Here is a 14,983-nt window from a genome sequence, read left to right on the forward strand (position 1 = left end):
GTGAAGTCTCTGTTTTTGTATCCTTTATTGTGGGTTTGAGCGATTTTTTCACAATGCCCCTCACCTTATGGGAATATCTTTAAAATTACGTCTAGCTTTTGTCGCATTTCAAATTAGTCGTTGACATCCTTCCAAAAAGTCCACCTACCATAAGTTACTTGTTAATCTGAATATATAGACTGATATAATTGGCAATATGCATAGGCCTGTATTTAGGGATGTCGGTGGATTAGCTTGAAATTGGATATCGAACCCAATTGCTGCAAAAGTTTTGAATATAAAAAAGTTAATATTTGATTAAGAAATTTATCTGATTGGATCTAAATTTAAGCAAAGATGTCTAATCGGGTTCAAATTTGAGCTCAATTTCAATTAAAACCTGATCAAAATTCAGATTTGAATTTAGATTTAGTGTCAAATAGATAACATGTGACCAATATCTATATTCGAAACTTAGAATCATGTGGTTCATATTCAGATGTATAGGTAAAAGTTGCATTCAAACTCCGTTTGGATTGAAGTCTGGTATAATACAAACTTTTCTTAATTGCACTCAAATTTGAACTTGAATATGAATATGTAAACCGTATCATTTGGTCGACCCCTTACATGCCACCAGGTCGCAGTCTGCGTTTCAATTTTCGAAAAAGATTTTTCTTTTTCTTCTACTTTGTCCTTTTTTATTTTAAATGATCTTTTACTTGTATATTTTTTTTACTCGGACGCTTTTGTTCTACTTGGGGCTTCAAAACACATAACCTGCTGCCGCAAAAACAAGTCTCACCAGAAAGTTGCAAACACGCGCAAACGACTTCGAGAGAGTTTAGCACCGAACATGCATCAAGTTGAGCTCGAGCGTAATTTGCTGAGCTCGAGTCGAGCTCAAGCGACCTCAAGTTGAGCATTTAAGTCTCGAGCCTGACTCAACTCGAGCTCGACTCTGCTCGTGTTCAAAGGTTTTTACCTTTTGGAAGTCTTGGGGATGCTTGGACATTTTGCATCATGTAGACAAGAAAATTATGCAAAGTGTGACCTAAATGGGGATGTTAATATATTTAATTTAGATCAGATATCCAAACCATTAAAAAATTATATATATAAAAAATTATCCGATTAAGAAATCAAATCAGATTGGGATTTAGGAAACGACATCCATTCAGATTCAGATACATATTGATGAAGTGCTTGAACATAATACATATTAGCTTGAGTTTAATTGAGTTGTCGGTTGAATTCGTGTAACTCGGGCTCAACTCATTTATAAATTTGAGTTTTAACTTAGCTTAAGCCTTAGTAAAGTTTAACCAAGCTGAGTTAGAGTCGACTGGAGTAGGCAGGAGCCATTCAACAACCCTAATCGAAAAAACTAAGTCCTTTATTGTTTTACCACGCATTCGTCCTATATAGTGTCGGTTTGAAACTTAGTTCAAGTTATCATATATACGGCTAAGTTCCACCAACTTGTGACAAATATCTGGTCATGCTAGATTTGTCAAGAGCAGCTCCATAAAAATGATTTTCCGAACCGAATCAGTGAGGCAGCTAATTTGATGAATCACACAAAACTATTAAAATGATCATTTTAAAAATGCATAAATAAAGAGAAATAACTAAAAAAACATTAAAATTTAGTAAAACTTGAAATAGCCATCCAATCAATTTGTCACACCATCGATGGAGTTTGGCCAAGCCAATAATTGGTAGATCGTTTGGCTGTACATCAAGTAGCCAACTCGGCCTAAACTCGGACTCATTCAGATGAACTCGAGCTTAACAAAAAACTTGAGCTTATAGATGAGTTGAGTTCAAGTTACATGAACTGGGCTCAATTAAACTCGAGTAACCTTGTTTAAACTAGGTCATCTTTTTTTTTTTTTCGTAATGCCAAACTTAAATCCGAGAAAAGAGGTCAAGTCAAATAATAAGTTGGCAAATAAGCATAAGAGTTGAGCTGGAGCCCAGTCAAGCCCGGTTCAAGCTAACCTTATATAACTTGACTTGAGTTTGAGCCGAGCAATATGTGAGTCGAGCCGAGTAAAGCGGATACAATTAGACTTGCTAAAGGTTAGACCAACATATCCGACATCGAATCCGAGACTATCTAATGCAATTCATGTCTGCCAAAACCAATAGTCTCTCTCTCTCTTGGCACCAACCAAGACATGTGGCCCTCTGTCGGTTCCCTCGTGAGAATCAAGAACTGCCAATTCTCACAACTTTTTCAGAGAAGAAGTCACGAGAAAAAGCATTGTCCGAACCAGTTGTGAGCAACTGCACTATGTTATAGATGATTCTCGTTTCCATGCCTCTTGGACTTTACAGTCTTTTACCATTAGAGGTACTCATATGATACGAAAGAAGAAAGTGTGGTGTACAGAGGAGAAATGGATGCCCTTCGTAAAAAATGGAGGAAGGGCAGATTTAAAATCTTTTCATTATTCTGTATAAAACATTACACAGAGTGAAATAAACAAAAGAAAGCAGACATCTACATGCACACAGTGAGAAAGATAGACAGAGAGAGCACTCATCTTCCTCTTCCGCACATGGGTGTGGTGTAAAGTGGCTGATCACATGGGAGGAGTGAATCACTGATTGAAGGTGTTGAATAAGAGGGTTCCAGAGATGTTCGTAAAGAGACTCAAGCATATCGTTGATCTATAGTAAAATGAGCAAAACAAAATCTCACTGAGCCATGTGTATATATTGGTCATCGAACGCTACTGTAAGTGTGGTGCATCATCTTCTTCTTGCACTGCATTGTTATGATATTGTTATGGTGTTTTTTCTTCTTTTAAATTTCAAACTGCTCAGTTGGTCAGGCAATAAATAGGGCTGGGCATCAAGCCAGGCCGATTCTTCCATTTTCCGTCCATTTTTCGGCAACTATTTCCGGCTGATTCTTTCATTTTCCGTCCACTACTTCCGGCCAACTCTTTCATGTGGTTTTGGCACCCAATCAAGGACTATGATATGGTTTTAATACAAGCAAGAATGTGTAATAGAAGTAGTGATATTTGAGGACAAGGTGCTCATCATCTAACAAATATCATATGCTTGACAGGCCTTTTCTCATGCCTGACGAGTGGACGGTATGAACCTAGGTATTGTTGTCATGGGAAAAAAAAAATCACTTTCCGTCCATCTCCGTCAACAAAGGTTGTACAATGAGCGAGATTGTGCTCAAGCTCGGCCAGCCCGAGCTTGACTCAAGTCATATATAGCTCAGCTCGAGATCAACTTGAGGTTTATGTGGTGAGCTCGAGCTCGACTCGTTTAACAGAGGTCATGCTTGAGCTCGACTCATTTAAGCTTCTGTCATATAATATATACTTTACGCTTAAAATTTTCACATTTTATTTAAGCCGTTTTAAGTTTTTAAAACTATAAAAATAAGTCTTAGTGTTAAACTAGTCCAAGTGAGTCTAACATACAAACTCAAGTTATCAGTTAAGGTCAAACACAACTAGTTTAACATACAAGTCGAGATCGAGTTGAACATCTCTACTTCAAAGGCATATCAATTTTTTAAGAATATTTTTTTCTTCACTTTTTCATTTTTTGTATTTCAAGTTTATTTATTTATTTTATTACTTTTTTTTTATCTCACCCAAAACATCCGATAAATGGAACGATACTTTGTCTCAGAATAGTTTTAGTCCTTTCAAATACTATATAACATTTTTGTTGTAGTTGGCTCTCAAAAAAACCTAACATGCTGCAACAAAAAGAAACGACTCACTAGAAAGGCAAAGCGACTACATCGAGGGTGTTTAGGGGTGAACACATGTGGTCACATCGGTTTATTTTTAAATAAATATCTTATACTCAATGCCCTAACATTCTGAAAATAAGCTGGATTTGGTCTAAAATTTGAATTTGGATGTGAATTTAAAAGTCAAATTTGGATTGGAGAAAGATTGTGAAATCAGATTTCCGATGAAGAGATAACTTTTCTTCATTTATATTCAAATATGAATTTGAATCTTATTATATGAATATCCGAAAAAACATATACGATTAAGAGGTGTATATGATCCAAATCCAATCTGTTGACATCCTAATTCAAATTTACGGTGATGCTACCAATCAACCACAGGTAAACATTAGTTCAAACTTTTCACTGTCATGTTGGCTTTTGGATGGTTTCGACCATTGTTTAAACTTCAAAGAAAGGAAAAAAAACCTAACTTGGTGCCAAGTAGGTAGGGGGAGAGCCAAAAAAAAAAAAAAAAAAGTTGACGGGCACTAGTTATAAAATTTTAACTTTAAGTAGGTAGGGGGAGAGCCAAAAAAAAAAAAAAGTTGACGGGCACTAGTTGTTAAATTTTAACTTTTAAGGGACACCAATATGTAAATGAGAAAAAAATTTCCCTCAAGTATCAATGTGAAAATGAGATTTCTCATAGATCCAATTACTCACACAGTGTCCACACCTGTCTGTTCAAGTACATTCTTGAAGCTTTTTCATGGCCTATTATTTACAGGTTAATTTTGTGGCCAGATGTATACATCAAAGTGAAACGTACTGGATATTTATGAATGAGTCTTGTTGTGAAGATGAGGCTGATTCTACCTTTGGGACCAAAAAATGAAAATGACTTTTTTCTCCTTAAGAAAGATTCTTGACAAAGACAAATGAGAATTAGCGTACAAGTTTGAGTTCGAGTTATTTTTAACCATGGATTCATCCAACAGTCGAGTTATAGAACTAAGTTCCCACCAACTTGGTGCCACTTATTTGGCCTATGTTAGATTTGTGATCGAGAGTAGTGTTATGAAAATGATTTTTCTAAACCGAATCAGTGAGGGTGTTAATTTGGTGAATTGGGTCAAAAATTTTAAAATGGCCATTTTAAAAATAAATAAATATATAAAAATTACCAAAATAAAGAAATTAGGCATATTAATAAAGATAGATAAATATATAAAAATTACTAAAATAAAGAAATTAAGCATATTAAGATTTAGTAAAACTTGCCATTGATTTACCATCTCACGCCAAAAGTTAATAGGCTGCTAGTCACCAGTTTGAGTGACATGGGTTATCTACCATTTTTGTGTCAATGAGTAAGAGTAACTTACTAGCTTACGTGCATTGCAGATCGTGAGTATCGATGATGCCGATGCAGCTCTGGACCGATGCAGCTCTGGACCACAAGGGCAGTGTCTGAGAATGACAAGGCTTCAACTTCGACTCTATAGTGAAATACTCCTTCCACGCGGCTTCATCTCAAAGAATCTAAATGGGAAATGGGTGGTCTCCTTGTCTCTGTCTCGAGAGATGAGAGACGTAACATATTTGGTAAGACTAGTGGCTAGTGAAAGTCTGGTCATCAATTTAATTCTCGTACTTTTTATTTATTTGGATTGCAAACAGTGGCAGGTGCTAGAGTGACTGTAAGTTCACCTAAGTCGTTCGTGGAGAAGGGCCAGTGGTAAATACCTCTTATTTATTGGGCGTATTCCTCCAATATGAGTTGTTGATAAAATAATAAGAAGGCCAACTACAAACATTATACCAATGTATCAAAAGATGTAATCGGGTATATATATATATATATATAAGAAAATTGGTAAAAACTAGTCCTGTTGATTTTTTTTTTAATTTAGCCTTATAGATATGATCTTAAGAGTGATTTGATGAGAAATATATATTACATTAGTTGTTTTCTTACTTAAATAATGTACTTTTAACGGTAAAAATATCAATAACTTTATAACATCAAACTTTTGATAGGTTAAAGATAATTTTTTTTTACAAAAATGACTTGAATTAAAGCATGATTGGTGTTAAATGAGTGTTTATAAATGCATCAAAAGGTTCATATTTTGTTTAAAACAATTTTTAGCATGAATCCAACGATTTTTAATTTCACAGGTAAATAAATAACCATTTGGCTATATGGACAATTGCTGATTACAATCTCTCTCTCTCTCTCTCTCTTTCTATATATATATATATATATATATATATATATATATATATATATATATATATATATATATATATATATATATATAGAGAGAGAGAGAGAGAGAGAGAGAGAGAGAGAATGAAGTTCGAAGATGGAACAAGATTTCAAAATGGGATCTTTATATTTATTATATGCATAGGATGGGTATCAGGCCTTACGAACCCTTTAACCTAACCTAAGGGCCTAGCAGGCCATATTACAATAGCTGAACTACCATGGGGCTGGTGTAGGCAACTGCCCACCCCAGCTTGTGTAAACCTTTGTAAAAGTTTTATTATAATGATGGTGACCTCAAGCCTAGTCATATGCATGTGGTGCCCACATTAGACCCATGCGAGTGTCCGATAACTTTATATATGGTCAATTCATTGCAATAATAAAATAAGATCAGGGCCCCTCAACTAAAACTTTTTAGCTCTGCCACTGCTAGGTTAGGTTAAGTCGAGTTTGTGACCGGCTGACTCGTTAACAGTCCGGTTAGTATTTAATGGGTAGTGAGTCTAGCTAGCCCTTTGCCCAGGTTCCCCTCCGCCTAGCTCGGTTTTTTTTAGTATGAATTGAATAAAAGTACCTAACTTTTCTATGAAATTTACAAATAGCTCAACTTTAAAAAAATTATTAAAATAAATAAATAAGACATTGGTGCATTTGGACTAATTTTATCTTTTAAAAAAAATGAAAAAGTAAACAAGACACTTCCTCCCCTAACTCTTGATTATTTTGAAAGGAGACATTTTGAATTTGAATGTGAATCTAAGGAGAAGTTTGATAACAGGAATATTAACACAATGTTTTGTAATTCTATTTCAAAGATTGTGATAAATTTATGAAACACCAGAATGCAGTATCCTATAGATACGCTCCTTCCGACGGATTCATGGAACCATTCGGGTATCAGTATTCTTGTTGCTGATCACCTCCTAAAGAATTGAATCTATGAACAGTTGGAACATATAATAAAAGTTATTTTGCTTCTTTCTCTTTCTAACATGGCAACATAGTTTCTATTACACATGTTTTCTTAGCCGAAAGGTTTAATTGGCAATTGTAATTAACATAACACACATAATTATTTTTCAAATCGCATATATAAATCTATTTTTTTTTAACTAAATAAGCAACTATGCTAAACTTCTAATATAATCAAAATGGCAAAAATGCTTGACTCGACTTAAGAGGCTGCTTGATTCATAGGCATGGCAAAACTTTTGCCGCAACAAAAGTTTTGGCTTAGAAAAAAGGAACCAGGAAAAACTTTTCATGATTGAAAGAGAATGTCTGAGGGAAAAATGAAGGTGGTTTAGTTTGGACAAAATTTATTCTCTCTGGAAAGAGGGAAAGAATTTCACGTCAAACATAAGGAAGAGTCAAACGTCCAAACTTTTTTGTCTCAACAAAAGTTTTGCTTTGTTTGATAGAAGGAAGGAAAAAACGGTAGGACGCATCGCTTTTGAACATATTTTTGTCGAAGATAAAAAATTTGCCTAGCTATGAATCAAGTAATAAGGTTGTGATTAGATACAATACAATTCATGAATGAAGTTCGAGCAAACCGATTTTATAACTAATCAAATACACATTTAATATCTACTTGTGATTTCAATTTTTATGGTTATAAATTTTATTTCAAAAGTATTAAAGGAACTGAATCTTAATTTCATAATGACATAGTGCAAGAACCGCTGTGAGATGGGGGCTCTTTCCCTTTTATTGAGATTTTTTTTAGCCAATTTTATGTCGTTTAAAAGATGGGCACCAGTGGTTTTGTAATTTTTTTTTATTTTTCTTGAGAAAAGTCAATTATCCCGCTTTCATTTGTTTTTGCTTCTCGTTGTTTTTGCTTATTTCTTTACTAAACGTAATGATGGAGAAATTTCATACTTCATCTTGAATTTCTTTTTTAAGGAAAAGCCTTTGCACTGTTGAATAACGTTATTGGCACACGTGAAATTTTATCTTTTTTTTTTAATACTGTCTTTCATATAAAAAAAATATTTTCCACTTTTAGCCAAAGGAACAGTCTTATCATTTGTTTCGCATTGCCAATAAAATTGATGACAGCTGATGAAGGCGGAGCTTCATTTGACAGTTCTCAGTAAAAGGAAGACTCTTATGAAAAAACACGGTAAGACCCACCTTGGAGATGAAAACGAGGGTTTATGGGGACGTCAACTAATTTTATTCCGAATAAGATGTACTCTTAATTTTATTTATTTTTTAGATATTTATATATTTGGATTCAAAGACAAGTTATAAAATTCGATTCTACAATTCAAATATAATCCAAATTCGACTTTTACATTTATATCTGAATTTAAGTCCGAATTTTAAATCGAATGTATCTGATTTTCAAAATGTAATGTAAGAACATTCGATATAGGATATTTATCTAAAACTAAAGCTGATATGAATATAATTCGATAAGAGATATTTACATATATTCAAATTCGAATTCAATCCAATTTTTTAAATGAAATATTAATTTTTTTCATATTTGATTTTTTTTGCAACTCAAATTGAATATATTGACATCCCTACAAATTTCTCTTGGATAAGTTTTTAGCTTTGCCTTATTTCTTACATGTTTTATTCATGGGATTCATTTTTATTCTGATTGCTTTTTGGGGGTCAATCTTCCTTTGGACTTCTTATGGAACAGAATCTTGAAATTCTTGTCATAAATTGTTGTTGTTGTTCAGAATGAATCGGTCTCCCCATCGAAATTTTGCACGGGAGGTGATTTTAGTCGGAGAGCTAGATTTTGAACGGTCGACTGTAATTAGATTTGTGGTTTTAGTAAAACAAAGATTTGAGAACCACAAAGTTATCATTTGGATTATGTTGATGAAACAAAAAATTTTGGAGATGAAAGGTCAGATTTGAAATTCGTAGTTATAAAATCCATGAAAATTTATTGGTGTAATTTTTATATTTCCAGCGAAAGGTTCAAGATATTTGTTGAAGTTGAAAAATACAAAGTTTTATGATTCAAGATTTGAAAAACTTAAACCACTTTATATTTTAAAATGAAGTAATCAGACAATCTTCGCAAGGCCCTTTTTTATTGTAGGAGAAAAAACCGTGGAGGAGATGAACATCGTACGGTTACGGTAAATTTCACCCATTAATTGGTGTGTGCATCAAACGGAGTGAAATTTACCACGTTAAAACGGTACGACTGCGGTATATTTCACCCGAAAAAAGTCTGAGGTGAGAGTTCAAGCAGATTTTTTTGAAAGCTGTTAGGGCTCTCAAAAAAATCTCATTTTCTCTTCTTTCCCCTCCGTCGCCTCTTCCCCTTTCCTCTCTCGGTCTCTCGTTCCTCTCCTCTCTCAGAGCCTCTCCTCTCTCACTCTCTCCATCCTATTTCTTTTCTCGCCTCTTCCCCTCTCCACTTGCTCTCTCCTTTCTCTCCTCTCTCACTCTCGTCTCTCTTTCTTGCCCCTTCCTCTCTGTGAAGCCATCTTCCTCTCTATGTCGAAGCCTGCACTTCGCCTCTCTGTCGAAGCCGGCGATCTTCCTCTGCCTCCTTCGCGCCAAGTGAGGTGGCCTTGCTTCTCCCCCCTCTCTCTTTGTTTATGCTATATGGTGCCCTAATCCCCTTTCTCTTTTGTCTCTCTTTTCTCCTTCTGTTTCTAGAAATTGTATAGATTTACTCCGTATGGAAGGACACACATATATGACATTGTGTAACACTATGAGAGCTAGAAATTTATTGGAGGATATTGTAATCACCTCAAATTTTTCCAAATGATATGCTCTTTTATCAAAACACAAAACCCAATTTTTTGATCCAAATTATATCCAAAAACCAAGTTCAGATCCAAATCAAGCATTTCAAACCCAAAATTCGAATCAAGTTCGAAACGATAAAATTTGAGTGTCGCGCGTGAACGGACCTTCCCTTTGCTTTAAGAACTCATTTCTCATACCAAAATGTTTTTTAAACCCAAGTCGCACGCTCGAACGAGTCGACAACTGACTAAACCAAAATCGGATTTGGAGCGAGTTTGGAGTCGCTCAAAATGGAGTCGACCACCTTTTTTTATAACGAAAAAAAAATTATACGCCTTTTAGATAAATTAAACAAAAAAAATGATTTTTTATGCTTTTACTTGAAAAACCTTTTTTATATTTTAAATAAAAAAATATATTATGCTTCCTATATAAAAAACATTTTTTATATTGAATTTCATCAAAAAAATAAAATAAAATAAAAAAATTGCACGTCCCGCGATGCAAAGTCGGGCGACTCTGCATCGCGTAGCGCACGTGCGCGATCACGTAGCATTGCGATACGCGAATCACGTGAAGTGATTGCTGTACATGAACACTGCAACGCACGGCAGTGCCTTGCACGCAGCAAGGCACTGCCGCGCGCGTAACTTAAGCCTGGGCATCGGATCGGGCCACCGCCAGGTACCCAACACCAGTTTCGACTCGGGCCTGGAACTTTCTTTAACGGGCCCGATTTTGTCGGGCCTGGCCTGACCCGATACTTAATGGGTCGGGCTTGGGCCTCATCGTGCGATTGTCGACGGCCCAACAAGCCTGTTAAAGAATTTTTCTTTTTTTTTAAATTAACGTATGTTATTCACTTATTCTTAATGTTAAGGTTCTCCTCCGCCGAACTTCGGCTAAGCCCTAATCGTCCCCGAGGACCCCGACTGGCAACTTCCCATCGCTGAACGCCTCCTCCAATCCTCCCCGTCGGGCGTTGCGGCGTCGCACTCCTCTCCATCGCCCATTTCCCATCGGTTGTCACCGCCGGCGCCATCACCGTCGAAGGCATGTTCCCTGTTCTATCTCTCCCTCTTTCTCTCACTCTGTTTCTCTAGATTGAGGGCCGTCGGCCGTCGCGGCGTCGCACTCGCCCATCAGCTTGTCCTCTCCGTCACCCATTGCCCATCGGCCACCGGCGCCATCTCCGTCGAAGGCATGTTCCCTGTTCTATCTTTCCCTCTTTCTCTCACTCCGTAACAGAGTGTATAGTATCTCTCTGGGCCGCCGGCCCCTCTCTTTACATCTCTGATCTCTCACTCATAGTAACTGTCTGTTATCCCCACTGTTGTCCGTTTATCTCTCATAAGCTTTAAATTTCTTTCTGTCTAATGGTGTTTAAAGCATGAAAATTTTGAGTAAAACATGAAAATTTTGATGATGTATGCTTGGTTCAGCAAGAGTAAAAGCCTGGCCCGACAATAGTTAAAAGGGTAAAAAAAACATAAAAATAGTGTATGCTTGAAAAAGCTCGGCCCGACAAGACCGGGCTAGGCCCGGCTATAATCGGGCTGGGCTGGGCCTCGGGCATACACTAAAGCCTGAGGCCCAATAACACAGGAGGCCGGCCAGGCCAGGATTCGGGCTGGCCCAATAGATTTGTCGGGCTTGCATTTGGCCATTTTTTTCGGATCGGGCCAGCTCGGCCCAATGCCCAACCTTACGCATGTTATGCCAAGACGTCGGGTGCTGTTGCGTGATAGAACACAGCGGCCTGCAACAGTGCAGGCTCCTCCTCTTTTCTTGCGAAAACCGCCCCTTGGGGGTCGGTTTTGGTTTTTTTGGGTGGGTAATAGTCATGCCCACACCTCAAAAGGTGTTTGCGGGCTAGTGGTCTATCCCATTTTATGAAAACATTTTTTTTTTGAAAAAAAGTTTGAAAATAATTCAAAATTTGTATAAAAATAGTATCAAATTCAAAAAAATTTAAAATTTGAGTTTTGGCTCCAAAATTCTTTATAAATACCTCTTTCTCCTTTCTTTTGGGTAAGAGCTAGCCCTTCGAGAAGCTCTAGCAAATTTTTACTTGAGGACCTAGAAATTTTACTCCTCTTCCTCAATTTCCATCTTCCTCTTCCATTCTCACTCCCTCTCTCTTTCTCCAATACTTGAGAGTAAGCTTCATCAAGTTACAACTCTCTTGAAGGCCACAACTTCTCCATTTTGGAGCTTGAAGTGAGACTATTTCAAGCTAAGATGTTCATCTTCCCTAAATTATTCTCATTAGAGGTATGCAATTAATATCTCACATCTTTCTTTTTTCATTTTCTTCTCATCTTCATCTCCCCATAGCCCAATGAGATAACCCTCAATCTCTATTTTAGAGACAAGAAGCTATTGCTCGAGTGCACTTGGAGCATGGAAAAATGCGATGATCTTCCATTTCATGATTGAATCATGTTTTCTCTTTTATTAAATATAACATTATTTTGGTTTATTCATTTCCTCTCTTCTTCATTTTTAAATGGCTATACGAGATAGTCTATCAACCTCTATTTTAGGGTTGAGAAGCTATGCTCGAGTGCACCAGAAGCATGAGAAGATGAGATGATATTTCATTTTATGATTAAATCATGCTCTTTCTTTTCATGAATATATTTTTGTTGTTCTTTTGATTCTTTTTATTTTTCTCTCTTCTTTCTCTCCTCATGGCCAAAAGAGATAGCCCTCAATCTCTATTTTAGAATAAAGAGGCTATGCTCGAGTACACCGAGAGCATGAGAAGATAAGATGATTTTTCATTTTCATGCTTGAGTCATGTTATTTCATTTCTTGAAATAGTCTTGTTTTGTTTCCCTCTTTCTCTCTTTTTTATTTCCCTATAACCAAAGGAGATAACTCTCAATCTCTATTTTATAGTGAAGAGGTTATGCTCAAGTGCACCGAGGGTATGAGATGATGAAATGGTATATCATTTCATAGTTACATCATGTTCTTCCTCCTACTTGAACCTTTCTCTCTCCATCATGCTCTCTTTTTCCTTTCTTGAATATTGTTTACATATTATCCATGCATGTTTGTTTGGTTTTTCATTTATATGTGAATGTATGGCGAGAATGAGAGTGTGTTTTGAGACTTTTTATCTTTATATTAATTTTTGAGGTTGAGACTTGTCCAACCCGAGGAAAACCCTCACAAAATATGTACATTTAATAATCTAATTAGGAACCTTAATGAGCGATTTATCATGTGGTTTGGCTCTCTTCCATACCCAATGGTGGAAGACAATATATTCCCTTATAACGAACAAAATAATAATGTTATATGTTCAAATATAAATCATATTTTACAAAAGATTTTTGAAAGCAAATACCCTCTCTAATGTGGTTTTGGAGACTTTACTTAAGTCTTGCATGAGTCCAAGCTCCCCTCCGACGTACATTAAACTTGAAGTCGGTTGTTTTAAAATCATCTATTCACTTCTAATCTCATGAAGACATGTATGTGTATACAAGTTATATACATATATGTGCACTTGATGATTCTCTTGATCTTTCTCTTTCTATGTTTCCACATTCTATTTTACAAATTTTCATATACATATGAATGCATATATATATGAATGTCCTACTTTCTCCCTCTAAAATCTTTTGTCTCTTTTTAACTCAAATGCCTTCATATATATATATATATATATACATTGCTCTATTTCTTTTCCTTTAAAAGTTTCTCTTTCTATTCAAACTAATGAAGTTTGTACAATGTTTCATATATGTGTACATGTAATAGTATATATGTGTATTTTTCTATCTCCCTCTCTTTCTCTATTTCTTTTGAAAGTTTCATTTTCCTTTTCTACTTAAATTTAAACATCATTTTCATAAACTTATATAATATATATATTTCTTTTAAATCTTTGATTTTGTGATTTTCAAGATCTCTTTCTCTCTCTCCTTCTCTATATTTTCTTATGATCAAGTATCTCATCTCTTGCATTCTTTTGGACATTTTTCTTTTTCAAGATCATTTTCATTTACCAACTCCAACTACAACTCAAGTAATAACCTAATATTGGATGCATGCTTGATGGTCTACAACCCCAATCCAATTTCAAAATTTTTTTTTCTTTGTAAAAATATTTATGTTAATTATAAAACAAAAATCGTAGATGTATGTTGTGGTATGAATGTTTTGTTTTCTTGCAATCATATAGGATCGATGAATTCATGCATTTCACTCACTTAACATCACTTATGATCACAAGCACCACTCCAAAGAACTTAAGCAAGATGAGATTGAAATCTAACTAGGTAGTAACCGGATTAGAGCAAAATTTCAAACCTACTTAAAGTCTTAAGAAAACACTAAAATAACTTCAAAGTGATTTCCCAATCTTTTCAAATGATATATGCAAAGATTTCTCAATTCTAGTTTTCTTAAAATGTTTCACATTCTCATGTAAGTTTTCAAGAAACTTTTCAAAAGTTTGAAACATCAAACTTTTAATGTTTTTCTATATCGCATATAGAGTGGAAAAGATGTTTAAGTCAAAGTGAAATGCAACAATAATAGACATAGCCATTGAATTGATTACCCCCGGTAAAAGCACCGAAGATGATCGATCCTCGTACCGACGGGCGAGTCTCTTTCTCTCTCATTTTCAAAATAAAACTCATTTTTCTGAAGCACTCCAAAACCAACCAAAATTTTGGGGATGCGAATAGATGCTCGTGACATTACCATAGAAGAACAAGTAGCTATTTTTCTTTTGACAATTGGACATAATGAATGGAATCATGTCGTTCAAAATACGTTCCAACATTTCGGACAAACAAACAAGGTTTCGCAATATAAAATGATTCATTTCTCATAACGTCATGACTGTAGTTAGATTACGTTTTGGCATGATGAAAAGGAAGTGCAACAGACTTAAGAGTATTGTATAATGTACTTGATCATCAAACTGACTCGTTTGTTGCCCCAGAATGTACGTAGCTCCACCAACCAATGCATTCTTTTTATAAGCATGTAACAATGTATAAATAAATTGTGTTCAATTGTAGACAAATATTATCTTGCTAATGGGGGATATCCAAATATTGTCGGTTTGCTAACACCTTATCGAGGGCATCGTCATCATATGTCTGAGTTTAACACTCTGGAGGCACGCTCACCTATAACTCAAGATGAATTATTCAACCATAGGCATTCATTACTTTAAAATGCAATATAAAGAACTTTCGGCATGTTGAAAGGTCGTTTTTCAATATTGAAAATGCAAATGG

Source organism: Nymphaea colorata, chromosome 7, assembly GCF_008831285.2.
Source record: "Nymphaea colorata isolate Beijing-Zhang1983 chromosome 7, ASM883128v2, whole genome shotgun sequence".
NCBI classification, from domain to species: Eukaryota; Viridiplantae; Streptophyta; class Magnoliopsida; order Nymphaeales; family Nymphaeaceae; genus Nymphaea; species Nymphaea colorata.